Source organism: Perissodus microlepis, chromosome 22 (genome assembly GCF_051167445.1).
Source record: "Perissodus microlepis isolate ML-2025 ecotype Zambia chromosome 22, ASM5116744v1, whole genome shotgun sequence".
Taxonomy (NCBI): domain Eukaryota; kingdom Metazoa; phylum Chordata; class Actinopteri; order Cichliformes; family Cichlidae; genus Perissodus; species Perissodus microlepis.
In genome coordinates this window covers 30,408,721-30,436,150 of record NC_140481.1, presented here as the reverse complement: position 1 = coordinate 30,436,150, position 27,430 = coordinate 30,408,721, and the positions used below count along the sequence as shown (strand labels likewise).

General features: G+C 40.1%; 1 protein-coding gene and 1 long non-coding RNA gene across 2 annotated transcripts in view; one reads left to right on the top strand and one right to left on the bottom strand.

The window, feature by feature from the left end:
- The window catches only part of cacng7a (calcium channel, voltage-dependent, gamma subunit 7a), a 41,761-nt gene extending 40,886 nt beyond the window's left edge, over positions 1 to 875 (bottom strand). Inside the window, exon 1 of the mRNA XM_084918839.1 lies at positions 534 to 875. The gene's annotated coding sequence lies outside the window, so the exon portion shown is untranslated. The remainder of the gene's footprint in view (positions 1 to 533) is intronic.
- Positions 7 to 27,430, top strand: LOC146363488 (uncharacterized). Its single transcript, XR_014799192.1, has 2 exons — positions 7 to 240; positions 23,060 to 27,430. It is a non-coding gene; the product is annotated as an uncharacterized LOC146363488 (long non-coding RNA).

The following is a 27,430-nucleotide window of genomic DNA, read 5'->3' as shown; positions in this document are numbered from 1 at the left end:
CTCACACACTTTGCCTCCCCGCCTTCCTTTTTCTCTCCTCCACGCGCCGAAGCCAAGCGGCTTTACTGTGCTGTTCACCAGACTGTATTCAGACTGTACAATTTTACAGCGCGCTCCTTCCAAGTGCACCACGGTAATCACGGTACAGTAACATTCCTGCACTAACTGGCGAGGAATCAGCCGTGCAAACACGCTCATCAGCAGCTGTCAACAGAACACATCTTCCCTCCTCAACCTGAGGTGAGCACAAAGATCACTCTCTTATACAACATCCTTGGCTTTTTTAGCGGAATAAAAATGTTTCACCAAGACAGTCATGGGCATGAGCATGATCTGTCATCCATGTAGCCGAAACTAAAGTCCTGACGAGCGCATCCAAAGGCACGGGGGTCGCTGAGGCGAGCCCAAAAAGTGTGAGCGGCTTTAAAACAGATGCGAAAATGAGGTGGTTTGAGTGGCGTGAAAGAAATGAGAGATACATGAATAAAATGAAGGCGCGGTTTGAAAAGACAGCAGAAGCTGAAGCTACTCACCCTGCAGAGATGAGAGCTGGTCGGACGGTGCAGCCGAGATCTGTGCGCACTGGGAAGCCTGGGTACCAAACTGGCAGGTCCCCCCTTATCTCTGTCTCTCTCTTCACTGCTCTCGGTACGCACACGCTCTGCCTCTCTATCCCGTGTTTCCCCGAATCTCCCCTCTTCTCCTCTCTGTGCTGCCCCCTCTCTCACTCCTCCCCCTTCTTCTCCGTCTTTACTTCACTCTGCTCTTCAGCACTGCGGAGAATCGCTTGAATTGGCTTCACTGTAGTTCGGGTATAGGGAGGTGGGACTGGTGTGTGTGTGTGTGAAGGGTGTTGGTGGGGTTACAGTGATGTAGGCTGGAGGGAGAATGAGGCTCACGCGAACACGCACAAAAGGCAGCATGGCCCAGGAGCGCGCTGGCTGGGATTGAGGACACATTATGTACACTGAAAACAGAAATTCAAACATACACCAACAGTTAGTGGCCGTGAACAAAACAGCCAAACATACTGTGGGCCTGCATTAATCGTGTCTGCATAATAACAAATGAAAATGAGTGATTAATGGCACATGGAACCTACATGGTTCTCTTCAGGAATAGTTTTAGTTTAGTAAAAATCAAAAAGGTCATTATCTTGGAAAACATCAAGTTAGCTGAACCATAAAAGTAGGAACACTTACATTGAAATAAATGCCTGAATATTGGGGCCAGTATTCCCCGATGCCTGCTGGCTGCTATTACAAGATAGTTTTATACAAACAGACAAACAAACAAAAACAATCAGCATCAGATCATCATTTGGCAGCACACTTGCATCGTGACTCATAAGCGCAGCCAGTTTTGCATTGTGTAATTAATGAAGCACCAAAACATCTCAAAATGCCCATGTAGCTTAGCCCCTTAATTGGCCATATTTGAGAGGGTAAAGCCCTATGTTGCCAGCTAGCAAAATCCATCTAACATGTGCAGGTACATGCTATTAGTCCTAAGCAATATGCAAATAAAATAATTTGCTTCAACAACTGCACAGTGTCATCGGCATAGTAGTGAAAGTCAATAACAGATTTAATAGATGGTCTGTAAATGCAATTAATCTCACAGTAAGGCAAAATTAGTTGTCAGATAACGACATTTAAAAATGCAATTAAATGTCAAGATTTCCAGTTCAGTCACTTGAACACTTGAACTAAAGGGAGGAAGTGATTACATTTGATCGTGTCACCACCCAGCTGTCAAAGTGGTGTTATACCTGACAATGAAAAGGTTTAAACTCCAATATAATCTAAATGGGTGAATCATTAAAGAAATTTCTCAGCATACAATTGTCAGAAAGGAGGGAAAAAGCTAAAGAGACCAAAACAGTTTTTCAAACCCGACTGTTTATTTCTGCTCTGCAGTTTGGGATTTTAACATGCACGTCTATGGGCATTGACTCGCTTTTGTTGTCACCCTCAAATGGCCATTCAAGGAAATGCAATTTTTGACACTTCTGCTTTTGGTTCATTTTTCAGCCCCAAAGGTTGTTGCTTGGTTACATTAGAGAATTTCATTAATAATCGCAGTATAATCAATAATAACTGCATCATCAAATATTTAAAGGAATTAAAATTCTCTTAGATTTCACACTTCCAAAAAGGTATTTTTCAAACACCATCAAAATAACTGCTGCACTGCCTGCTGTGCTCTAAAGGACGAGAAAATGACTGATGAGGATAAAAGGGAGGGAGAGAGTGGTAATAAAGCTGGGTTAATTACAAGCACACTAATTGCAAAATCGTCTGGTATTACTTTGAGCAATGTTAAAGCCTAAACAGAATATTAAGAAGACCTTTGATTTAAAGGCTCAACAGTATCCATTTTCATTATTTCCTTTTAAAATTTTCATTAAAATGATTTCATTAAACTGCAAAAGACAAAAAAGACAGATTCCTGACAGCGCATGTCTGGCTAAGGCTTAGAGACCAGTCAGTGACGTACCTGCAACCAGTCAAGGGAAAAATGTGTATTTCCAATCAGTTTGGGAAATCGCTGACTGTCACTTGGTGAGCTATGCCACAAAGAAAGTAATTATTTTGGTTGTGACCACATGGCAACCACAGGTTGCTAGGGAAAAATGAGTATTCCCTCACCGGTTGTGAGTGGTTGCTGTAGATTGGTTGCTGTTGCTACATGAAATTCCCGAGGATGTTGCAATGAGAAGCTCCTTTTGATTGCTTTGGTTGCTAGCAGATTGCCACAGTCACCTGCACTTTGCATGGAAGACTTGTCTGCAAACACTCGATAACAAAACAGAGCAGCTGTGACACTGTGAGAAGTGCAGCACAAACTGGAAAGTGAGAATGTTTCATTTCAAAGTAAAAGTTGTGGTTTTTCAAAGGTATTAGTTTCAACTGTGAAAAAGTACTTATGAACAAACTCTCCCTTTCCTGTGCTTCATTTTCATTACCACTTAGTGAGTAGTTGCAACAATGTGCTACCAACCAAAACAAAAAGAGGGTCAAATTACAACACTGTGTATATCTCTGTGACTAATTTCACATAACAACAGCAACCAACCTACAACAACCACTCAAAACTGGTCTTAGAATAGCCTTGTGGTTTGGCCTATGCGATTAGGGCCTAAATGAGTCGTTGAGATGGTACAGCTGGGCATCATAAAAGTAGTATAAACTACTAATATTTCATAGCAGATGTTGTTTTGTATTAAACAAGGGTTGGTTTGGATCAAAGGATACACAAAGCACAGGATTACAGGATGAGAATGTAGGTCTAACATTCTCTGTGTTGATAGATTTAAACTGCTAAAAATCCTCAAAAATGTTGTCAGATTGGTTTAATATTGTAAGCGTGCTTTCAGTGTAATGTTTAGAGAGACAAAGAGAAAGACGCTGTCACAAAACGAATAGTGTGCATGTGTCTACCTGTGAACTTACATGTGATATTGTGCGTTGGTGTATGTGCACGTTATGCCTCCATAGCCTGTTTCATGGATGAGTGATCCTGTCAGCCCCTGGCGATCTACAGACTGATACAGTAGACTGTGCTGATCTATGACTCATCCTGTGTGTGTGTGTGTAAGTCTGTGTGTCTGCATGTGTGTAAGTACATGAATACATGTGTAGGAATTCATCCCACCTGCAAACATGAACCATTCACACAGAGGCGGTCACTCTTTGTACCCCAAGATACGTATGCATATTCTGTAATCAACTGAGCATAACAACAAAACCTTCACCTACTGTAACAGTAGTCAAAGTATTCTAAACTAACGATGCTCAGTAAGATTTGCTGTTTTTCTCAAGGGAAACATTTGTTGACCATCTCAATGTAATGAAGGTTAAAAAAGTCACAATTTTTATCCTTTTTTTACAATATGATATCAATGTATCCACATTCAACTGAAAAAGTGAAACCAAGAAATAAACAAATAAATAAACAAACAAACAAAAAACACAACACAAAGAACCAAGATTATCTTTTTATTTTTCTATATTTTGTTATTAGAGTTGCAAGGTTGAGCTTTGAGATTGATAGTTGACAGAGGGGCAGAGGGAGAGCTTTACATCATACACATTTGCTGATCATACATGTTTGCAGCGCAGCTTTTACTTTGATGATCAAATAATAATTCCCGTGAGATTAATGCAGCTTAGATGCACATGGGGACTTCTTTGATGACACCCAGCTGGAGTGGCAAATACCATGAGAAAAACTAATTGTTATAAATGTGTATGCCTGAATATATTTATCATCACAGTTTCAAGTGAAATAAGAGCTTGATCAGATCTGACATGCTCTGTGTGGTTTCTGTAGGTTACAAAGACAAAGGTAATAACGTTATTCACTGCACGCTGACTTTTTACAGCCAACACCCTACACGCACACACATTTCACATTACTCATTCCAAAAAGAAGACAAAAACCCCTGAGTTTAGCCAAAAATGGATTATTCCCACCTCAGACGGATCTCCTGTAAATATCCAAGCTTTACAGGAAAAGCAATCGGCTTCCATTACAGGGAGTGCAGAATTATTAGGCAAATGAGTATTTTGTCCACACCATCCTCTGCATGCATGTTGTCTTACTCCAAGCTGTATAGGCTCGAAAGCCTACTACCAATTAAGCATATTAGGTGATGTGCATCTCTGTAATGAGAAGGGGTGTGGTCTAATGACATCAACACCGTATATCAGGTGTGCATAATTATTAGGCAACTTCCTTTCCTTTGGCAAAATGGGTCAAAAGAAGGACTTGACAGGCTCAGAAAAGTCAAAAATAGTGAGATAACTTGCAGAGGGATGCAGCAGTCTCAAAATTGCAAAGCTTCTGAAGCGTGATCATCGAACAATCAAGCGTTTCATTCAAAATAGTCAACAGGGTCGCAAGAAGCGTGTGGAAAAACCAAGGCGCAAAATAACTGCCCATGAACTGAGAAAAGTCAAGCGTGCAGCTGCCAACATGCCACTTGCCACCAGTTTGGCCATATTTCAGAGCTGCAACATCACTGGAGTGCCCAAAAGCACAAGGTGTGCAATACTCAGAGACATGGCCAAGGTAAGAAAGGCTGAAAGACGACCACCACTGAACAAGACACACAAGCTGAAACGTCAAGACTGGGCCAAGAAATATCTCAAGACTGATTTTTCTAAGGTTTTATGGACTGATGAAATGAGAGTGAGTCTTGATGGGCCAGATGGATGGGCCCGTGGCTGGATTGGTAAAGGGCAGAGAGCTCCAGTCCGACTCAGACGCCAGCAAGGTGGAGGTGGAGTACTGGTTTGGGCTGGTATCATCAAAGATGAGCTTGTGGGGCCTTTCCGGGTTGAGGATGGAGTCAAGCTCAACTCCCAGTCCTACTGCCAGTTTCTGGAAGACACCTTCTTCAAGCAGTGGTACAGGAAGAAGTCTGCATCCTTCAAGAAAAACATGATTTTCATGCAGGACAATGCTCCATCACACGCGTCCAAGTACTCCACAGCGTGGCTGGCAAGAAAGGGTATAAAAGAAGAAAAACTAATGACATGGCCTCCTTGTTCACCTGATCTGAACCCCATTGAGAACCTGTGGTCCATCATCAAATGTGAGATTTACAAGGAGGGAAAACAGTACACCTCTCTGAACAGTGTCTGGGAGGCTGTGGTTGCTGCTGCACGCAATGTTGATGGTGAACAGATCAAAACACTGACAGAATCCATGGATGGCAGGCTTTTGAGTGTCCTTGCAAAGAAAGGTGGCTATATTGGTCGCTGATTTGTTTTTGTTTTGTTTTTGAATGTCAGAAATGTATATTTGTGAATGTGGAGATGTTATATTGGTGTCACTGGTAAAAATAAATAATTGAAATGGGTATATATTTGTTTTTTGTTGAGTTGCCTAATAATTATGCACAGTAATAGTCACCTGCACACACAGATATCCCCCTAAAATAGCTAAAACTAAAAACAAACTAAAAACTACTTCCAAAAACATTCAGCTTTGATATTAATGAGTTTTGTGGGTTCATTGAGAACATGGTTGTTGTTCAATAATAAAATTATTCCTCAAAAATACAACTTGCCTAATAATTCTGCACTCCCTGTAGTCCCATTCTCAGGGGAAAACTCAAAACTTCTTATCCTGGGCTGACAAGCTGTGAAAGCTCAGGGGAAAGTGGTTTCAGTTTCTATTTTTGCTTGTTTGTTTATTATTGTTTTTTATTTTTATTAATAATTTGTTGGTGTTTTTCAATAGGATAAAAACAAACAAAAATCTTTTTTCACAGCTTGCTTTCTTCGTATTACAAGCCATGCCTAATTTTCTTTTTAGAAAACACAATATTGTATTCACGACTATGCTGTCGACACTGCAGTTTACCTGGCTTGACCAAAAATACTTTGTTGATTGAGTTGAGAAAGTTAGATGTGGAATGCCTATTGAGTCTAACACAGGCTAATTTTTAACTCGTCGGGTTTTTACATTCACAATACACAAACAAATTTACAACACTAAATTACATAAAACCATGAAAAAGAGTTCAGCCAAAAATGGATCACTCCCACCTTGAAGTGACAATATGACTATGATACTATGACTAAAAAACTACTAAAACTAAAACTAAGTATTCAATATAAAATTTAGTGTTAAAAAAAGAGAGAAGGGGAAGAAAAAGAGTAAATTAGTCTATATGTGACCCATTTCAGTAGGATGGAGACAACATTTGACACACGTTAAGGGGGACGGCAGTTCACATTTTACTGCAACCAGGCAAAACAATATGAAAAGGAACCGATTGTTCCAGAAGATGAAACTTTGCAAACTGTGGCCACATACTTTTTAGAAGAGGCTTTTTCCTTGCAATCCTTCCAAATAAGCCCTACTTGATCAGTCTTTTTCTAATTTTATTATTGTGAACTTTAACATTTAATATTCTAAATGAGGCCTGTAAAGTCTGAGATTTAGCTCTTAGGAATTTCTCTGAGCATGGCACAATCTGACCTTGGGGTGACTTTGTTGGGATGTCAACTCCCGGGAAGGCTGACAACCACCTTAAATGTTTGGCAGTTGTAATCTTTCTCATTGTGTAATGATTGAACTTGGATTGTTTGGAGATGACTTTACCCATCCCACACTGATGGGCAGCTTCATAAAGATCATTGCCAATGTCTTTCCTCCTTTCCATTGTGTTAAAACACACCTGAACGCTTCAGACAAGCAAACACTCAAAGCTTCTGCTTTCATAGAGGTGCTCACACTTGCCGATTTACATCTGATTAAGAGCACCTGGCTGCTACTTACCCTCTTAATTCCCATTGAAGCAGTAAGGGTGTTCTTGGCTTTTCACACACTGATTCTGCATTTTTGGATTTTTACTTCTATTTTAGTCTGTCTTACTTGGCAGCTTTTGCAATCAGAATTATGATCTGAATGCACTGTGTACAGTAACATGTCATGTTTTCTTTTTTAGTTCACCTGAGGATGTATTTTCCTCATTTTGACACCTGCTAAGGACCAGATTGGGTTTTTTCATTTGTGTACTTTCTTTTTACCTGCAAAATGCTGCACTTTTATTTTATTTATGGGAAAATTCAGCTACATATAAATACAGTATGAAGTGAACTCAGTTTCTTGATATTAAGAACAGCAGAGGGTTAAGGAACCTCAAGCCATTTATGGTGTAATGTATGACTCATTATCACAAACATAGTAATAGCGAGGGAGCGCATGGCCTAGTTAACTGGTTATTCCCGAGTCAGACCAACTGGTCCCGAGTCAAACAGCCTTCCGCTGCTGCACAGAACAGGGAAAAAATAACTACAGATGCAGCCATCATGCTATGCTGCAGTTTTACAATTTCAGAGTGCAGACGATGTCACAGTTTCACTGTGATGCTCAGCAAACAGCAAATCTGGAAAATGAAGTGAAAGGTAAACTGTTGTGTTCAAGACTTTTATAGCTTATCCTTTACATGTGTGTAGTAGTCTCATGATAACCAGTCATTATGCTTTCTTTTGTAAAGGTAAAGAAAGCAGCACTAAATATCATTGAGTCAATACCTCAATCTCCCATCTGAGGGACAAAAGTCTATTTTAACATATAGGGTGATAATGAGTGTTTATATAAAGTCAGAGTTCAGAAGAGGATGCTGTCAGCTCAGAGAAAATCCTAAAGTGGATAATTACGATCAATATGATTATTGATCCAATCCCATTAAAATCTCAAATATTATATGAACGAGGCAACTGAACACCTCTCAGAACAGAAAATAACCAATAGCAACAGAAAGCTGTTAGTGTATATATATGATAAGTGATTGCCTACCAAATGTAAAAAGATATATTGTTTCATCTAATTATTGATATGATTTGTAAGCAGTCAGAAGTTCAGAATTCCTGATAAAAACTGGCAACATTTAATCAAGACATATATAAAACTTATCGAGACCTCGGGCCTGCAGTTTGTTTAAATTATTGCTTGTTGTTGTCATGATAAATTAAACATTTTAAATATAAAACATTTTAAGATTATTCTACCTGGTGTGTTTTTTTTGTTTTAAGTTTGATACTCCAGTCCCAAAGAGGTCAAGAGAGCTTTTTGTCATGTATTGCATTTAGTTTCTCATTTTTATTCATTAATGCGCCACAAAAGTTCAACATCTCCACATTTAATTTCCTTTATCAGATTTGGAAAAATGATAAAGGTGTTTATATGACGGGGTATAAAAATTCATCATCCCCAAGGTTTGAACACCTCATCCATGTTATCCATGACAGTGTGAAACACTTTGCAAAATCATGTTGTTCTCTGCAGAGCCCATTTGCTAGTGCGTTTGCTAGGTCTGCTATGATAGTGTAAACAGCATAAGGAATCATATATTTTCAGTTCTGATTTGTGTCACTTCCATATGCAGTGCTAAATCAGATATGGGCACGATTTCTTGCAAGGTATCACTTGCCCGCCCCAAACATTTTTATTGTGAGACCTCTGCAGATATAGGTAAAAGTGGTCCTTAGTGCACATCACTTTAAAGCATCAGTAAAAACTAACATTTGTTTTCATATTTATTTCACAAAAAAACTTGGATCTGAGTCATGAAGCAGAATTGAGCACTAGGATTACAATGAAATCGTAGCCCATGGTTTTAGAAAGTCACGGCTTCTTAAAAAATAATCCATAACAAACAATATAAATCCTTTAAAGCCAACACTAAACACAACACCTTATATGAAAGCTATGCTATGGCAAGGACTACCACATGTTCTGAATGCAAATCAGCCTGATGTTCAGATGCTTTTACTACCTCGGCCGGCAGAACGGAAGCTTCGGTGCATCAGCAGCACAGGCAGCTCGATCAGCACTGCACACAAGCTTCTGCTTAACACAGCTTGTAAAAATGTCCCAGTGGACATGGAAATCTACTACTGCAGCCCGAGGCATCCTTTAAGAGCTCCACTGTGGAGTAACTGAAGGAAAACTCCCATGGCACCAAGATGCTAAAGAGATAAGTGGGCAGTGATCCACATATGTAACCCTGCCCCCATTTTTTTAAAGGTTTATTAACTGTGACATATAGCACTCCCGCTGCAAGAATTGTTTGGCTAGTATATAAACCGTTTGTGGTAGAACATCGAGAAAAGGTGTCATGTGAAATGAGAATCTTTAGTAATTTAACTGAATTCAAACAGAAATGCACCAGCGGTAAAACTTGGCAGGGAAGGAGAGACTGCATAGCGAGTACATTAGCCAGAATCCATATGGATCCTCTTTCCCCTCCTACTTTTATCCATCTGTGTTTGCCTTATTCCTTTGGGGTCCATCTCACCCCCTCTTTCTCACCATTAATTCCATTTTTAGCTCCCTCCCAAGGAAATCCAATACACAAGCAGAGCTATATATAGCCAGCTGTACATAGATCGACACATGTGCGCTATAACACTGAATGCAGGATTTCTGCATCAATGGACTGCAGACACTTGTGTTGTAATGGAAGACAATAAGCTCCCTCATCTTTACTTTCCTTTTTATTGCAGGGTATTTTATGTTTATTTGAGAACTGCAATAAAAAACGCTTTTTTTATTTGGAAGATAAATATGAGCTGATCTGCCCTGGTGAGATAGTTTCCTGCTTTATTTACCATCTCATTAAAGAGTAAAAAAAATGAGTTAAGTTGCACTCACTAATCAAATATTTAAAGGGACAGCTGTTTGGAAAATTGACTGGTTGGACAGCAAGTTTCAAGGTTAGGCTCATTACATATATTAGATTGATCTGTATACTAGTCACACCTTCCAGCAGTGCAAAATTCATTTTTCGATTGTTGCCTGATTAGTTTTGAAATCTGTTATTACAGGTTTCTCTCTTCTCTGTTGGCCAAACCACAGTAATCAGATATTGCATCCCATATGTAATCGACTCATTAATATCAGTTTAAAGAAATAATGAGCTGAAGGTGCTTCATCATGTGATGTGGAACCTTAACAACAAGAAAGAGAACCCCGAATTATCCGATGATCCCCATGAGCAAGCATTTGGCAAGGGTGATGAGAAAGAATTCCCTTTCAATAGAAGGAGACCTCTGGCAAAACAAACTCAGGGAGGGCAGCCATCTGCCAGGATTGTTTGGGAGTGAAGAGAAAGAGACAAGAAAAAAAGGACAGGACAGTGGACAAAACACAAACACTTTAAAATTGGGACAGGGGCAAAAAAAGGCAGCCAAAGTAAGTGGGACCAAAAAGAAATAACTGTAGGAACATTTTACAGCTAATTTGGCTAATTGGGGAAAAAAAAGCAGTACCATGAATGAGTATAAAAAGAAAAACTTGGAGAGCCAGAGGTTCACCAGTCTACAAAAACTTGTGTATAGCACATAATGCAACCCAGTATCACCGCAAAGCGTGTAATAGACATGTCTGACCTCCGTGTTCAGTTCATGATTTGCCCCTCCAAGGTGTGCAATGCACATGCATGCAGAAGTTGCAGTAACAGTACAGGGAGATATTTTATTTCAAACCAACATGAAACTAATCATGAGAAAGTGTTTAAAGAGATATTATTAACACATTTACATGCAAATACATATTAGCCACCTAGCTTAATTGTTTGTGGCATAGAAGGACCCTGGAATATACTTCATACCCTCCGTGGTCACTAGCGAATTCTTGGCTTTAAATATATTATCGCCCCCTGCTGGTATTGCAACTTCTGCATGCTTTGCCTCTCCAAAGCGTTAAAACAAAACGCCATTTAACGCAACGCCATTAGGTTGCATGATATAATCAAAAGATTGCAGGAATCTGGAGGAATCTTTGTGCACAAAGGAGAAAGCCAACAATCAGTACTGGATGTCCATGATCTGCTGTCTGTGAACATGGTTCACCATGCCATCTACAAATGTACACAGATAAAAGCTCAATCATGCAAAGAAGAAGAAATGCTGGTGTCTCAGACTATTTAGAACAGACTGAGGCAAAGTGGAAAATTGTTAGATTTTCCAGAAATAAGACTGTTAAATTTGAAATGTGTTTTTTAAAAAAACAAGGACACCCTCTGTTATTGGCTCTCTGATGGTAAATGGTTTACCTACTTATATTTACATTTTACACAGTATCTCAACATTTACGATTGTGTAAGAATCACAAAGGAAAGTTTGAAACCTCAAAAGTAGAGACTAGAGGGTGTCTGTCAGTCAAACTTCTAGAAACTCTAGAAGAGGAAGGTCCTGTGTTGCAATGAAGCCTGATCCTTCAGGACTTTATTTGTGTGGAGCACTGAAAAAAACAAAAACATAAATAGCTCATACTCCCCTTGGAATTAATAGGAATTATGAGCATTAACTATTCATCTAAGCATGAATGTGTCATCACTGACACTTCTGGGCCATTTTCACTTAATTTTGTAGGACATCATTTTGTGGTACTTGGATAATTAAATTTTCACATCCAAAACAAAGATGTGACAGGACCATAGCTCCAGTTTAATATTTGTATGAGCTCAGTAAATGTCAAATGACTCAAGCAGGCATGTGCTCACGCCCGTATATACATGTAGTCAGCCAGTGCACACACTGTTTTCCGTGCACTGCATTTGCATTTGTGCATGCATTTACATTCATGTTTACTGTATGGGCACATGTGTTTGACTGCCTGCACGTGGCATTAACATGCACCCGGGGTGATAAGACTCTTCAAGACTATTCAAGTGGAGCAAAATGAATTACATCCTTGTGTTAAACCACCCAGCTTTGTAGTGTAGCTTTAGCATGTTTTCATACATTTTTCTTTTTCAGAATACTCAGGTAAAAGAAAACAAACCAGGATTTTACTCTGTGTACATTATTACTTATATTACAGTTTCTCTCCTGATGAGAGAGAAAATGGCCTTACTGGACATACAAATAGTTTTTTATATGTTTCTCATTTTGGAACATATAAACATTTAGACAACTTTGCCATACTAAAGAGATTTTTAACCTTTTACTCTCATTGACCTTTACAGCACATTCACTGACTGATTTAGTCTCAAGATACTTTTCAATCCCAATTTTAGGAGCAGCTAGTGGCCATTTAGGCCCATTCAAGGTTTTAAAAAGTTGCTGCAACCTGCCCAGCAACAAAAAGCTGGCAGACAAATCTATTAATTTCATGGAGATAAAGTGGAACATTTCAAAGCTATATATTCACATTGATCAGAAAAAAACTAAACATAACTCCAGCTGGTTAATCACAAAGGTAAACACAGTGTCCAATGCTACATTTATAGCAAGCGTAGGAAGAATCGTGAATCGTAGAACTGTAGTAAAACTGGCTGGAAACGTGCACCTTTTGCTTGTGTGAAAGCTTGTTTTGAATACTTTCAAAGTCATTATGTGGTTGCTGTGACAACAGTGATTTCAGAGAAATTCCACCAGGAAAAATAACATGAGGTGAAGGATGGAGGGAAGGAAGCAGGCATGGAGAGATTACTAAACAGTATTTAAAGAAGAGAGGTCTGACAGTCGGTGAAGGAGGTGTTGATGTCATGAAGAAAGGAAGGGGAGAAGGAAGGGAGGATAAAAAGGAGGCAAAATAAGTAGGGAGAGTAGAAAAAGGAGAATGAAGACCAAGATGGGGGAAAGAAAAGAGAAAGACAGCAATGAGGGAAGTGAGGAAGAAAGGTTTGGAAAAACAGAGAGAAAGAAAGCAAGATGAAAGAATGAGAGACTGGAAGAGAACCAAGAAGACAAAGGAAAGAGGAAAGGATGAAGAGAGAGGGAGGGAGGAAACAAAATCAGTAAAAGATTAACAAAGATTATCATCAAAGAAAGAAAGTAGGAGTGTTGCGAAGACAAGAGGAGGCTGATGAGAAGCAGTTGGAGCAGAGAAATGAACAGCAGGAAGAAGGAAAAGAAAAGAAAATGTTTAACAAAACACTGGGATAAAAACACAACATGAATACAAAATACAAACACGCAATTTAACTGAGTTTATTAGTCAACACTCAGGTTGAACTAAGAGACGGAGATGAACTAAGGCAAATATAAAACTGGCCATGGTGAGAACAGGATGTTAGTTGATAAATTCTACCTGTGCCTGTGTGGTTTTCCTCTGTAGTCTCTGGTTTCCTCCCACAGTCCAAAAATGTGCTTTTTAGGTTAATTGGTAGTTCTAAATTGCCTGTGGGTGTGGATATGAGACAGTGGTTGTCTTCATTGTCTTTGAACTCATGACCTGTTTGAGATGTACCCTACTTCTCATGCTATGACAGATGGCACAGACCCCAGCAACTCCATTTTGGATAAAGGGGTCATCAGAAAGAATGGACTGGAAGAAACAAGAACAAACCTGATTTGATGAATCGCTCCTAGTATCCTTTGTGAGACCAGGTGTAATTTGAAATTACTTTTAAGACAGAGCAGGGGAGGAGGCTTTTTTCACAGAGACAAGTACATGTGTCACATGACTGAGAAACCAGTCGCCCAAGAACTGTATGAAGGTGTGTGTGTGAATGAGACCTCTAGTAGCAAGTCTCATTCGCTTTGAGTCCACAAACTGAGCAGAAAGTCACTATATAATGACCAGTTCATGTACCATGACAAACAAAACACAGGTGAGACTCAAGCAGAAGTGAAAACAATCAAGGTGGGGCAGATAATAAAAAGGGAGGAACAAGGAACAAGAAAAGCAGTCATCTACTGTAAATAAAACAGAAAGTGGAAATAAGTACACAGATGAGAAAAGCAGGAGCAAAGACAGGGAAACAGACCAGACCAGGTGTGCAAAGGTGACAGAGGTCAAGGGTTAACTTTTCTAAAAAACATATATATCTTTCACATCTTGAGCACTCCCAAGTGTCTCACTGCAAATCTTTTGGGGAATCAATACCTTTTGTCTCACTTCTGCCTTTAGATAAATCCATCACAACAACAATCAAAACTAATGTGGCTTGTTATCTGCATATGTTCCAAGATGGCGCCGGTGTACGTGGCTTGCCGTCCTCGGCTACATCTGCTTCGCTGCTTTTTACCCTCTCTACGCTCTTTATGAACCTTGGCATTGTATTTTTTTATCCTTTTAGTTGTATGCGCATCTAATGGCTGTGCACTGATTACATAGGACAGGCAAACACTTTTAAATCTAAGACTCTCTCATTTCTCTCGGCCTGATCCTTGCTGGAACCTGGGTGACGCCACCGCGCCCCGACCGGACCCTCCGACCGGACCCTCCGACCGGACCCTCCGACCGGACCCTCCGACTGGCTTCCTCCACCTACCTATTCCGAATCTACACAAGAAACACTATAGGAAACGCGGTAGAAGGAGCGGCCGTCGCGTTCGCCTCAGGGTCTACTTTAAAGCCAGAGCCACAGGCTACCCACATGCCTGCCTGGATATTTTATCTTCTTTCCCTCCTTCCCAGGAGCGCTCTGATGCTAAGTTGCTCACCCACCGTTGGATCTGCTCGGCCGACCACGAAGTCTACCCTGCGATTCCTGTGGCATGTTTTCCTGCTCGGGTTTGGATAACATCGCTCCGACGCGGCGTTTGCCGAAGCAACCTAAGTGTCCTACGACGCACCACCGTGGCGACTTAGCCCCTAGGATACGGATGGCATTGCTTAATGTCAGGTCGCTGGTCAATAAGACCTTTCTCTTAAATGACTTCATCGCCACTAATAGGATCGATGCTTTATTCCTGACTGAAACCTGGATTCGTCCTGGTGAGTTCATCCCTTTTACCGAACTTCTTCCGTCGGACTGTGTTGCTTTTAGCTCACCAAGGCTTACTGGTAGGGGTGGCGGCGTAGCCTCGGTCTTTAAGAATTCTTATGCAGTTCGGCAACTACCCTCACCTACCTACTCTAGCTTTGAAGTCCAATTATTGGAGATAACTGCATCCACGACCACACTCTGCGTGGTGGTTTATCGACCGCCTAAATATAGCAAATATTTTATCACGGACTTTGCTGATCTGCTAGGCTCCGTTCTTTTTAAGTATGGTTGTGTTCTCATTGTCGGTGATTTTAACATACACACTTGCTGTAAGGATGACTCATTTGCTAAAGACTTCCTTGCTTTAACGGACTCTTTTAACCTGGCTCAGTGGGTTAATGACCCAACGCATGTTAAAGGACATACTTTGGACTTGGTTTTCTCATATGGTCTGGACATTTGTATCAAGGATATAAGTGACGCTGGGATCTCGGATCATTTCCCAGTTATATTTGATACTGGCTTATGCACTAATGAACTACATCCTGCGGCTCCCCTTCGCCCGCTACGTGTAATTAATGCTGAAGCGATGTCAAACTTCTCTATGTCTTTCTTGGGTTCTGCATCTGTCACTCTCGACTGTTGTTCTTTTCGCTCGGTTGATGACTGTGCTAATTCCTTGCTATCGCTATTTTCTTCAATCCTTGATACTGTTGCCCCCATTAAGATGAAGCGCCCTAGAACCTACTATCAGTGTTGGCTTAATGACACTACGCGCGCCTTACGTCGCGTGTGTCGGCACGCTGAGAGAAGGTGGAAAAAAGATAAACTTCAGGTTTCCCATGACATGCTACGGACTAGCCGCTTAAAATTCCAAAGTGCTGCTAAAACGGCCAAAGCGTCCTTCTTGTCCAAAATCAGCCTGGCCAATGACCATAACCCCCGTACCTTATTTAAAATTTTTAACTCTGTGGTTAACCCTTCCCCGGACATGCCTTTAATTTATTCTCAGGCTCTTTGTGAGCGATTTCAAATTCACTTTTTAGAAAAGGTCTCATCTCTTAAGTCCTCCCTTCCCCCTGCTTTATATCCTCTCCCCATTCCTGAGTGCATTTCAACTTTCCACCAGTTTGAGCCTGTGTCACTTTTGACTCTTAAGCGGCTAGTTGCTCAAATGAATAACACCAATACTGTGCTTGACATTCTTCCATCTCGTTTAGCTAAGGACTGTTTTGATGTAATCGGACCTAGTATCCTATTTCTTATGAACTTTTCCTTGCTCTCAGGCTGTGTTACTTTGGCTTTTAAGCATGCTGTAGTCCACCCGATTCTTAAAAAAAGAAACTCTGACTGTTATGACCTTTCAAACTACAGACCGATCTCTAAGCTTTCATTCTTGTCCAAGATCCTGGAGAGACTAGTTCTCGCCCAGCTCCAGGCGTACTTGGACACGAACAATATTGCTGAGAAATTTCAATCTGCCTTTAAGCCATTGCATAGCACTGAAACAGCGTTGGTTAGAGTTCTTAATGATATTCTTGTAATCACTGATACTGGACGCTCTATGGTCCTAGTTTTACTGGACCTCTCTTCGGCCTTTGATATGGTGGACCATAACATTTTATTACTAAGACTTGAGCACACTGTGGGTATTAGAGGCACTTCCCTCGACTGGTTTAAATCATACCTCGCTCATAGATCCTTATCAGTTCACTTAGGCACCTTCTCCTCTTCCTCCGCTCCGGTCTGTTGTGGTGTGCCTCAAGGATCAGTTTTAGGCCCTATTCTCTTCTCATTGTATTTGCGCCCTCTAGGCGCAATCTTTGAAAAATACAATATCGCCTTCCACTGTTATGCCGATGACATACAGATCTATTTTGAACTTACTGACGACCTAGCTGTGTCCCTGCACTACTTTCAAGAATGCATGTGGGAGGTCAAAGAATGGTTCCTGAGTAATTCCCTCGTTTTAAATGATAAGAAGACAGAGATTGTGGTGTTCAACAGTAAAATCCCTCGTGCCCAACTCTGTGCTGCCCTGGGTTCCTTTGCTAGCTTTTCTTGTGACTATGTCAGTAACTTGGGTGTACTGCTGGATAGCTCGCTCAAACTCGATAAGCAAGTGTCTGCTGTAGTGAGATCTAGCTTCCACCAACTGCGCCTTATCTCTAAGGCTAGGCATTATGTTCCGCATGAGGACCTGGAGAGGCTTATTCAAGCTTTTGTGACCTCCAGGTTGGATTATTGTAACTCTTTGTACTACGGTCTTCCCTCTTCTCTTCTTCTTAGACTGCAAACAGTCCAAAATGCAGCAGCCCGCCTTTTGACTGGTACCAGGAAATTTTGCCATATTACTCCTGTCCTAGCTAGCTTGCATTGGCTGCCCATAAAGTACCGTATTTAAAATATTACTCCTTACTTTCAAAACTATTAATAAATTAGTGCCAAGTTATCTTAGTGAACTTCTCAAACCACATACTCCTGCTAGAACACTCAGATCTGCCACTCAACTACTTCTGACCCAACCCAGATCTCGACTGAAGTCCCGGGGTGACCGTGCGTTTGCTCTGGCTGCCCCGGTACTGTGGAATACCCTTCCTCTCGACCTCCGCGCATCTGATTCCATTGCACTGTTCAAATCACGATTAAAAACCCGTTTATTCAATCTTGCCTTTCCCTCTAGTTAATATTTATTTTATGATTTTATATCATGCACTTTTATGCTCATTTAAATTCTTGTTTGCTCTGTACCTGTTGCTTTCCTATGTATCAGTGACAGTTATCTGCTTGCATACTTAGTACTTGCTTTGGTCCTATTTCTATTATCCTCCTCCTATTCTCTATCTTACTTGTTAAGCACCTTGGCATACCCTTGGTTTTTAAGTGTGCTTTATAAATAAAGTTTATTATTATTATTATTATTAAAAGTTCTTAAAGCAACAAACGCTTATCTGCTCTACTTTATGAGCTCTGGCAAACAAAGTGAAATGGGCTAAGCTAAAGGACAGACAGACACGATGATGGGAGACTGGGATGACAGAGGAAGATTGACTGAAGGAGAAACAGAGTGATTTTGCTGCTTCAACGGTCTTAAACAGGAAGGTCAGCATCTTCAAACAGCAGTCAGAAAAACAATGAAATGAAGAGAACTGGCAGAAGGAGAGAAGAGGGCTGATAAGAAGAACAGCAGTATAGTTCTGCAGTGTAGTGCTTGCAGGAAGACATGCACACACACAATGGTTTTAATGCGATAGCATTGTTACACAATAATATTAGCTAAATACTTTTAGACTGTAGGATTGGACTTTCTAGTAGATCATAGATAATCATAAAGTATGTAGAAGAACACAGTGTCAAAACATGTATAAACAATGCATATTAGTGGGTGTATCTGAATCTTTATTAGTTTGAGTATGTTCTAACAATTAAGTAATTGCTCTAGAATTAGCATAATAAGTACTAATTAAGTTTACGCCCATCGTAGGTGAAATAAATGTTAATTCTAAGTTGTGCAAGTTCCACCTACAAAGCTTTGACAAAGGTGTATGTGATTGATGGTAATGTTAAATTGGGGGAACATTCTTGTTCCAGAAGTAAAAGATACAACACTAAAAAAAGAAAAATAGCAAGATCAAAGTGAAAATCACAAAGAGCAGTGGTGCACAAACAAAAGGGAGAGTTCATTTAAGGTCTTAACAGCATTTAAGGAACAACATTTACTGATGTGATGTAGGTTAAATGTCCCCGATTCACCATTTCAAGAGGGGACTATCATTTTTCATGCATTTTACCAGAAATTAGTGCTGAAAAACTGAGATTACATAAGAGGAGAAGGTACTTGGATGCATGAATGGAACTTTACTTCTCACAGGTGGTAGTGCTGTGCTAAAGAGCGACCTGAGGATGAAGGCGAAACTGTCAGTTTTTTTGATCCATGTTCCTGCCATGACCAAAAACTGTTGGTACATTTAAAGTGCATTAAAACATTATAGTTAATCTCTGCCTCTCTTCCACAGTGTGCCATTTGTCCCGTCACCTCCAACTGGTCGCATCAGAATCAGAATCAGAAAGGGTTTTATTGCCAAATGTTGAGCAGGTTTACAACATTAGGAAATTGCTGCGGTGCTTAGTGCAAACATACTGTCATATAACGCTTAAATAGACATAAAAATAAAAATAAGAATTAAAAGTGCTAAGTAGATAGATATATACATGAGTGCAGGTGGTGATCAGTGCCAAACATGGAATGATGCAGTGAACACAGCGTAGGGTCATGTGTTAGTGGTGGGTACAGTCATACGGTTATTGTTCATGAGTCCAACAGCAGAGGGGAAGAAACTGTTCTTATGGTGAGAGGTTCTGGTGCGAATGGACCGGAGCCTCCTGCCTGAGGGGAGCAGGTCAAACAGACTGTGTCCAGGGTGAGAAGGGTCAGCTGAGATCCGAGCTGCACGCCCCAGTGTCCTGGAGGTGTATGCCCTCCATTAACCTGGCTCTGCCAAAGATTTCTTCCTATGTAAAGGGAGGTTTTCCTTCCCACCAAGAACTTGCTCAAAGGGGGTCATCTCATTATTGTGGTTTTCTCTTTCTTTACCTAACAATATAAAGTTGGGATTTGACGCTATACAAATAAAACTGAACTGAATTGATGTGAAGAGTAAGATCACAGAAACTACTGGCAGAGGGAGGTTCTTCTGAAAGATGTCTGGGCTCATTGTTAGGGTGACAATTTGGCTCAAACTTAGAGTAGAGCAACTGTTCCTCCCATCAAAAAGAGCCAGCCAGAGGATGGTGAGGTGTTCTGGGCATATAGGGAGGAGACCTTGAACACTTGGCTCTCAGCTTTCTTAGGAAAGCTTTGGTACACCCCCTGAAGAGATGGCAGCCATGACTGGGGAGAGTGAGGTCAGCGTGGCTCTGCTTAGACTGCTGACTCTGTGACTTGGACCCTGATAAACAGTAGAAAATGCAATCCTACAGTTTTAGATTATATAGAATACTAGAATAGAATATTACTTAAGATTATAAAATGCTGACAGGAGGTGCTATGATGGAAAATTAAGTGCAGGTTATTTTGCATTACATAACACAGTTAATGTGACCTTTATCAACCTGCATGTTTTTTCTTAGCTGTTCATGAGCCTTTACATGATAAGCATTGCTTGATGTTATTCTCCCTGTCATATTATGCACACTTGTGAAGCATATGCCTGGATTATGACTTTGAATGTCAGACAAAGAGAAAGAGTCATATGTAATCTGTGCATCGTGTGCGAACCCTTGCTGTCCTTGAAAAAGGCATGTCAGCATATACATGCTGCTGTGTGCTGTCAATATTGTTTTGTGTATATCTACACAAATTATGAGTGAAGCAGAGGACGGGAGAGGACGTAGGATGAAGGTGAGGTGAGCGAGTGAAAGGATGTAGCAAAGGACGGTAAGAACAATAAGAACAGACGGCAGACTGGCTGCCAAGAGAAAGGGGAAATGAAGGGAGAGACCAGAAGTTAATCCTTTGAAAATGAATCATTTTATTGGCAGAATGGAGCATTTTAGTAAGTTTTTATTCAACAATATAGATAAAAAACACAAGTTGCATATTTTGGTTGCATGGTGGTTTTTGACAGAAACGTTTTTCTGAGTGATAATTGTTTTAAATGTGCTGATGTTTAAAGATGCCGTCACTTGTCTGTCTGTTCACTGAGCACAGCGATTTCCATGCGGTTAGACTGAAGGAAATCAGCAAGTTCAGCTTAGTCACAAGAACAAAAACATCTTATACATGATGTCAACATGATTTAGCATTAACATTAAAACAGCTCAGTGAGATGCAAGGAGACAGAAAGGCAAAGTGAGGGACCCTTCGTGGGAGAAACAGAGATAGGGAGATGAAGGAAGAAAAACGGGGAGGAAGACACAGAAGGAGAGTGGATTTAAGTAAAGAGGGAAATTAGTCATCTGCAGGGGGTGTGGAGGATTTCAAAGAGGCATTATGTCTTGGCTCAGGCTTTTCTCTATTTCTTAATCCTTCCAACTTCCATGTACTGTATCACAGCATGGAAAGTCTTTGCAGAAACAACAGCGAGGATCTTCATAATTTATCCCCACTATGGCACAGGACCAACTTATCAAAGAACTTTGTAGCTGCACTGATAATAATGGGTGCAGTGTTGAGAAAGGCAAAGGAAAGAGAATCAGTGATTTTAAAAAAAAAAGGGGGGGGGGGGGGGGTTTAAAAAAGGATGTTGAATTTAAGGCACCAATGTCAAAGCTATAATATGCAAACTGATCTGAACTAGAGGGAGTTTTTCTGAGCAGAAATGTTGTCAGAGACAGCAGCACCTGCCTCAGGCTGCCTCTGTCCAAGCACTCGCAAACACTTGAAGTGAAATATGGCAGCGATCAGACTGGAGGCAGGGACGAGGCACACTGACGTGGTTACAGTTACATAAGAAGTGACACTGCCCCCTGTCCCCACAGGTTTTTAATGACTCAGGAGTATAAGCAGTAATAATGTCCATTCTACTCCGGTGACGTGGGGTAACATTTGATGTAAGCAGTTTGATGTATTTTTTATTGCATTGACTCTATCAGGACCATTTCTGCAGGTGAAACATGTATTATTTACTTACTGCAGTTTGAAATCATTTGCTGAGCGTAAGTTGTTCAACAGCACAAGACAAAAATGTTGTTTGTTTAATTTTATGGGAGGTATAGGAAACATTAAAAAAAAAATCTGTTTTCTAATTATGTTCAAACCTGATATATCTTATAAGCGAATTGGCACATGAATGGTAAAGACTATTGTCCTTCCTCTGCCCCTAAAGAGCCAATCAGCAGCTCATCTGGGGAGCATAAGTCATCGATCCACCTGCACATTTTCACAAGGTACATTATGTATCCATAACATGAATCACCATGGAATTGGTTCGGTGTCCACAATATTTTGGAGCAAAGTTACAAAAACAACTGAAGCAGTTATTTTTAGACCTGACTGGTGATTGTTTTTCTGTCCTGGTGACCACTAAGATTAAAGCTGTCGATCTGTCTTAATCTCTTAAAGGTTGTCAAAATGTCCACGAAGATGGTGGACAAGTGGTGAGACTTTCCTCCAGAAGGACTTTGTTCAAACTAAAGACAACATATAGGATAATGCAATATTGCTAAAACAAAAACACTCAATAATAGAGACCTAGTCTCTGTGCACTGCAGTTTTTTTGACCGGCACTGCTGAGGCGTCCAGGGTGTGTCCCGCCTCTTGTCCAGTGACAGCCAGCAGTAAATACACAATACGCAGTAAAAGCAAGCAATTTTTTTAAAAAATAAGCTTTTTCTCTATAAATGAAATAAAATAATTGGACATACCTGACTACATCTAAGGCGGATGAAATATTTAGACTGAGTGTGAATAAATATGGGGTGAGCAACAATGTATTTGACTGCTGTGCTGTGATTGCTCACCTTCACCTCCAGTGGAGAGCCTGTTGTCACTTGACACATTTTGCATGTTAATTTCACCATACATACAGCAAAATCTGCCTCATTCTGACAGAATATAACTGTCATTTGCTTATCTTTTTGTTAAACCAAGCACTTAGAGACCGCATGATCAGATTTTGGCAATGTTATGGTCAAAACCAACACAGTATACGGGGCTCTCACATTTAAAACAATGGCCTATGACGTATTTGAGATCATGGATCTTAACCAACTCTGCCTAAAAGTGATTACTTTAAATAACTGATAAAACCTCAAAGGCATGTAATCTCAGGGTTGAAAGGTCTATCGTCATAAAGTTATGGCATTATTAAAACTAATATTTCATCTCTGAGGGAAAAAAGTAAACATATGTCCTTGTTTTTATTTACATTACAGAACTAGAAGTCTGATAAACAGCAGCTTCCTTTTTGTGCTGCATCCTGTGAGAGAAATGCCAGGAGCCGCATTGAGATGGCAGACGGTGCCGAGGCCTGAAGGGACGTGGAGACCCCCCCACCCAACACACAGCACCACTAGTATGCACACATCATAATTGAAAGTTATGCACAGAAAAACACATGCTCATTCAGACATTAATTTAAAATCTGCAAATATGTGCTAATGCTAATGGCCAAAATACAGCACATAATGAGTTGCCTTTCATTAGCTGGAATATGTCAGAATTCATAAGCCCGACTTTTTAGTTCAGACTTTATGAGGATAAATGAGACTTAAAAATGTTTCCCAAAGAGGCCTCCAAAAAGAAATATGTGAAATGTGACCTATGAATACTAAAACATGGCAGCTCCACTGCTTGTGTGTGTATGAGAGACAGTGTGTGTTCAGGTCTGTGATGCCTCTGACCCATTTAGGCCATCCTGCTCAACCAGATGAGAGACTGAATGTTTTTTAGCCCTCGGCCAGTCAGCTCAGGCACATCTGTGACAGACTGCTGGACTCGAGGCTGGACCTCGAGTGCGTGTGTGCGCGCGTGTGTGTGTGTGTGTGTGTGTGTTTGTGTGTAGACAAACTTGTGTGACTTTTGTAAACATCAAGTTATGTGAATGTTAAAAAAAATTTATGCAGACTAACAGAATCAAACGTGTTCTGCTGAATCTGAAGATTACATCACATATGTCTTCTGTTTTTAACACAGCTGAATCTAAAATCATTTCTGCCTTTCTGCGTGTATTTCACGGGCTTTCAATAATAAAGTGTAAGGTGAAAAGAGCCAGGTGTAGTTTTAGTGTGTGGCCACTAGCTGGCAGCAAACCATCTTCCTATTGGTGTGCTCATCATGCACAAGCTACAATTTTGATTCTAATAACAAGAAAAGCACCTCTGTCACCTACAGTATCAGCCTATCGTAAACAGAAGCTCTGCTTTGGTGCTTTTAGAAGAATTATCCTATTATTATGTATTTATACGATAATAAAGACACCCCCCCACCACCACCATTTTATTGTTTTTCAAAAAAGGACAAGTGATGCAGTTTTGTCTTCTTATGCATATCATTGTGATGAAGAAAGGATGAGGCTGCGTGATGTGGTTTGTTTTCTCTTAAGGCTGCTTCCACTGTGGAGATCTGGAGAAGTCACTCTGCTTATGAAGAGCATGCGAGCTGATGGAGGAAGCACAATCGGGAGGCACAGAAAACTCACGGTTTCTTAATGCTTTTAAATGAAATAAGCCTTAAATATGCACCGATGTTCAGACAGGAATGATGCTATACTGCACACAAATGTGATTTTTTTTTCCTAAATGTATTTTCCCCATATAGGTAGGGTCTCTACTCTAGGGAGTAGTTCTATACTGGAAATTATCAAGGACTTATGAGGCTCATCTTTTCTAAGTTTAGGAGAAAAACAACCTGGCATAACAACATGCTTAATGCTTAATGTCTGAAATCTAATACACAATACACATGATTCTCTTTCTGCCAGCCATCATTTGTCCCAGTAGGGGCCTTTTCCATATATTAGGAGGTTGTTATTGCTTCATCCAGTGAACAGAGGTAATAATGAGCAATGTGCTTCAAGGATAAAATGTTTATATATTTCTGTGACATTACAAGCATTTTGGTTTAGAGCCCACAAGTGCTCAGTTCTAGCTTTACTATTTTTACGATTTTAGCTAGCTAGCTTTACTAGGGCATTTAATGATGAAGGTGTTAGGTTTAATTCTGTTTATTCTCGATTATAACAGATGGTAAGAAAAGAGCATATAAGACTACAACTCAATGGGCTGATAACATCTGAAACAGGTGCTTTGTGTAAGATTTTGGTGTCTCCTGAATGTTCCTCCAGTCTCAAAATATTTCCAGCAACATTTAATGAACCTTTAAATTTTTCCTCAGGATGGTTACACAACGATAACTCTTGGTATCGCTTCTTGTTTAGAAGAAAGTACTTTCAAATTAATTACTCCATATCAAGCACAACATCAAAATGACTCGTCAGCGTTCCCTTGAGAAATTCTGCATTTCACAGCCAGCTGTGTAATAAATATTTTACAGATTCAGACTGTGTCACACTGAGGAGAGAGCTCAAAACTCTTGACCTTCTGTCAGGTGTCTTTATTAGCTCCAACCATCTGCCGTTCCAGGTGGTGGGGTCATAGCGTATGATGCTGTGTGTACAAGGCGCCCATCTTAACGCCCGTTAACATGCAGGAACACGAGCACGCACAGCTAAACAGCACTCCCACAGGGAAATATTTGGTTCGTTTATTCCAGCTAACCAAGCTCAGGCCAGTTTGCATCCTTGTTATGGAACCCAGAGCTTGTTAACACATTCATTCATTAAGATGTTTTAATTGCTCCAGTGATGTATTACAGTATCGCACAGTTAAAGGGGAGATTTCCCCTCTGAGATGATTCATTTTCAGGGTATTTTTACTTTATTTGTTAAAGCTGCTATGGTGCGTTTCAGTCTCTGTGATGATGATGAGTGCCTATAATGATGATGGTAAGTTGACTTTGTCACATGTTAGTGTTGCTGATGTTTTTGACTGTTTAGAATTGTTTTTTTCCATCGAGCGTGCACCACAAAAGCAGAGACACTCCATCCTTATCCAATACAGTAATTTTTTCTAAGTGCTATTGATTAAATTATGCCTTATGTTCTGTTCTGATGTCTTTAGCTTTCTGTTTGCCGAATGCATCCTTTGTGTTAAGAATTTGTGGTGTGCAGGAGTTTACCAAGAGGTTTCACCCATTGTGTCTATAATTATTATTGCTAACTGTGACATTAGTTCTGACTGCCTACAGAAATTGTATTGCATTTATTTTCAAGGAAATTTGTCTGGTGAAGTTTTTTATTTTATTTCCCCATCCCTGTTGAATTTTGTACTTACGCTTGGTTCCTTTCTTTACTTCAAGACTCTCATCCCTGGAAAAAAAATAATAGCATCAGTGGAAACTAAACTAGAAAACAAATGAAAGTATCATATAAGAAACTTTAAAATAGTTTTATTTTGTTCCATTTCCACATAGACTGATGTGTGAAACATTTGCATTAAATCCGATATGTTTTATTGTGCAATTCAGTAAAGTAATAAGCTTATATTTGCTCAAGAGCAAGATTTTAAGAAAATAACTGAATCTATTGGATCAGAAGCCAAAAGGTAAAGAGACAAATACCTCTAGTTCCTGCAAGACTCAATACGTTTATGTTTTCATAGTCACAAATATGGTTTCTCCACCAAAAGAGTCAGCAGTCTGGGCCAATTTCAATGTCACCATGAACCAGTCCTACTTGATGTCAGACCGAATTCTCAACTTGTTATAGTCCATAATCACTCAGACACTCGGCCCATTCTCACTGGTTCCTGTGGGGGAGAGGATTCGATTTTCCCTTACCAATCACTGCTTGTAAACAGTCTGAGAATGGTGTTACCACGTAAAGCTAATTGTTAGCCCTGAAGTACCAAGTGTTTTTCAACCAGCTGTTTATTGTCACAGCACCTGGTGAATCAGACAGATTCAGACACCTGGACCCTGGTTACAAAAAACAAACCCAGCCCACATGTTCACCAGTTTGTACCAGAACCACTGTATCACTCACAGGGAATGTAGGTTACAGAGAATTAGCAAGAAAGCAGGGGACATATTGTCTAATTTTAATATTCTAGACTTGATTGAGTTTTGGACGAAGGGCCAGTTTTGTGAAGTGAAATTCATGTCGAATGCATTTGCCAAATGTCTTTGAATACATGTTTTTAATCAGACAATTTTTGTTTGTATTCCAAGTCTCACTATTTTGTTGTTTTAAGAGGGAACACGTTTTATTTTGAGCTACAGATAAATTCTATCTTTACACACTGGAACAGATGAAGCCCTGTCTGAATTAATGAGGACTTTTTTTTTATTAATGTCAATGTTCAAAAAACCCCAAATGTGGTCCAAGTGCATCACCACTGAGACAGTGTTTAGACCATCTGATTATCTGCCATGTCTGTCATGACAGACCCAACACAGCTACTGCTCAGTGTATTGTCACAGGGAACAAAGTCACAAGGAACTCTGAAAAGCACTGGGAAGACTGCACAAAGGAAGATCTTTGGGTTCGACTAGCAGCAGTACAAAAGGTACGATAGTGAAAAGTCTTGTCAGAGGCCTATTTAGCTGTCATAGATGTCATAACAGAGCCACCAATCATCAGCAATGATGTGGATAATACTGACTGAGTGTTGGCCAATCCATGACATTTTGTAGCCCATTAGTTTATGTATCTAAAGTTGAAATGAACCATTGCCTAAATCCCAAAA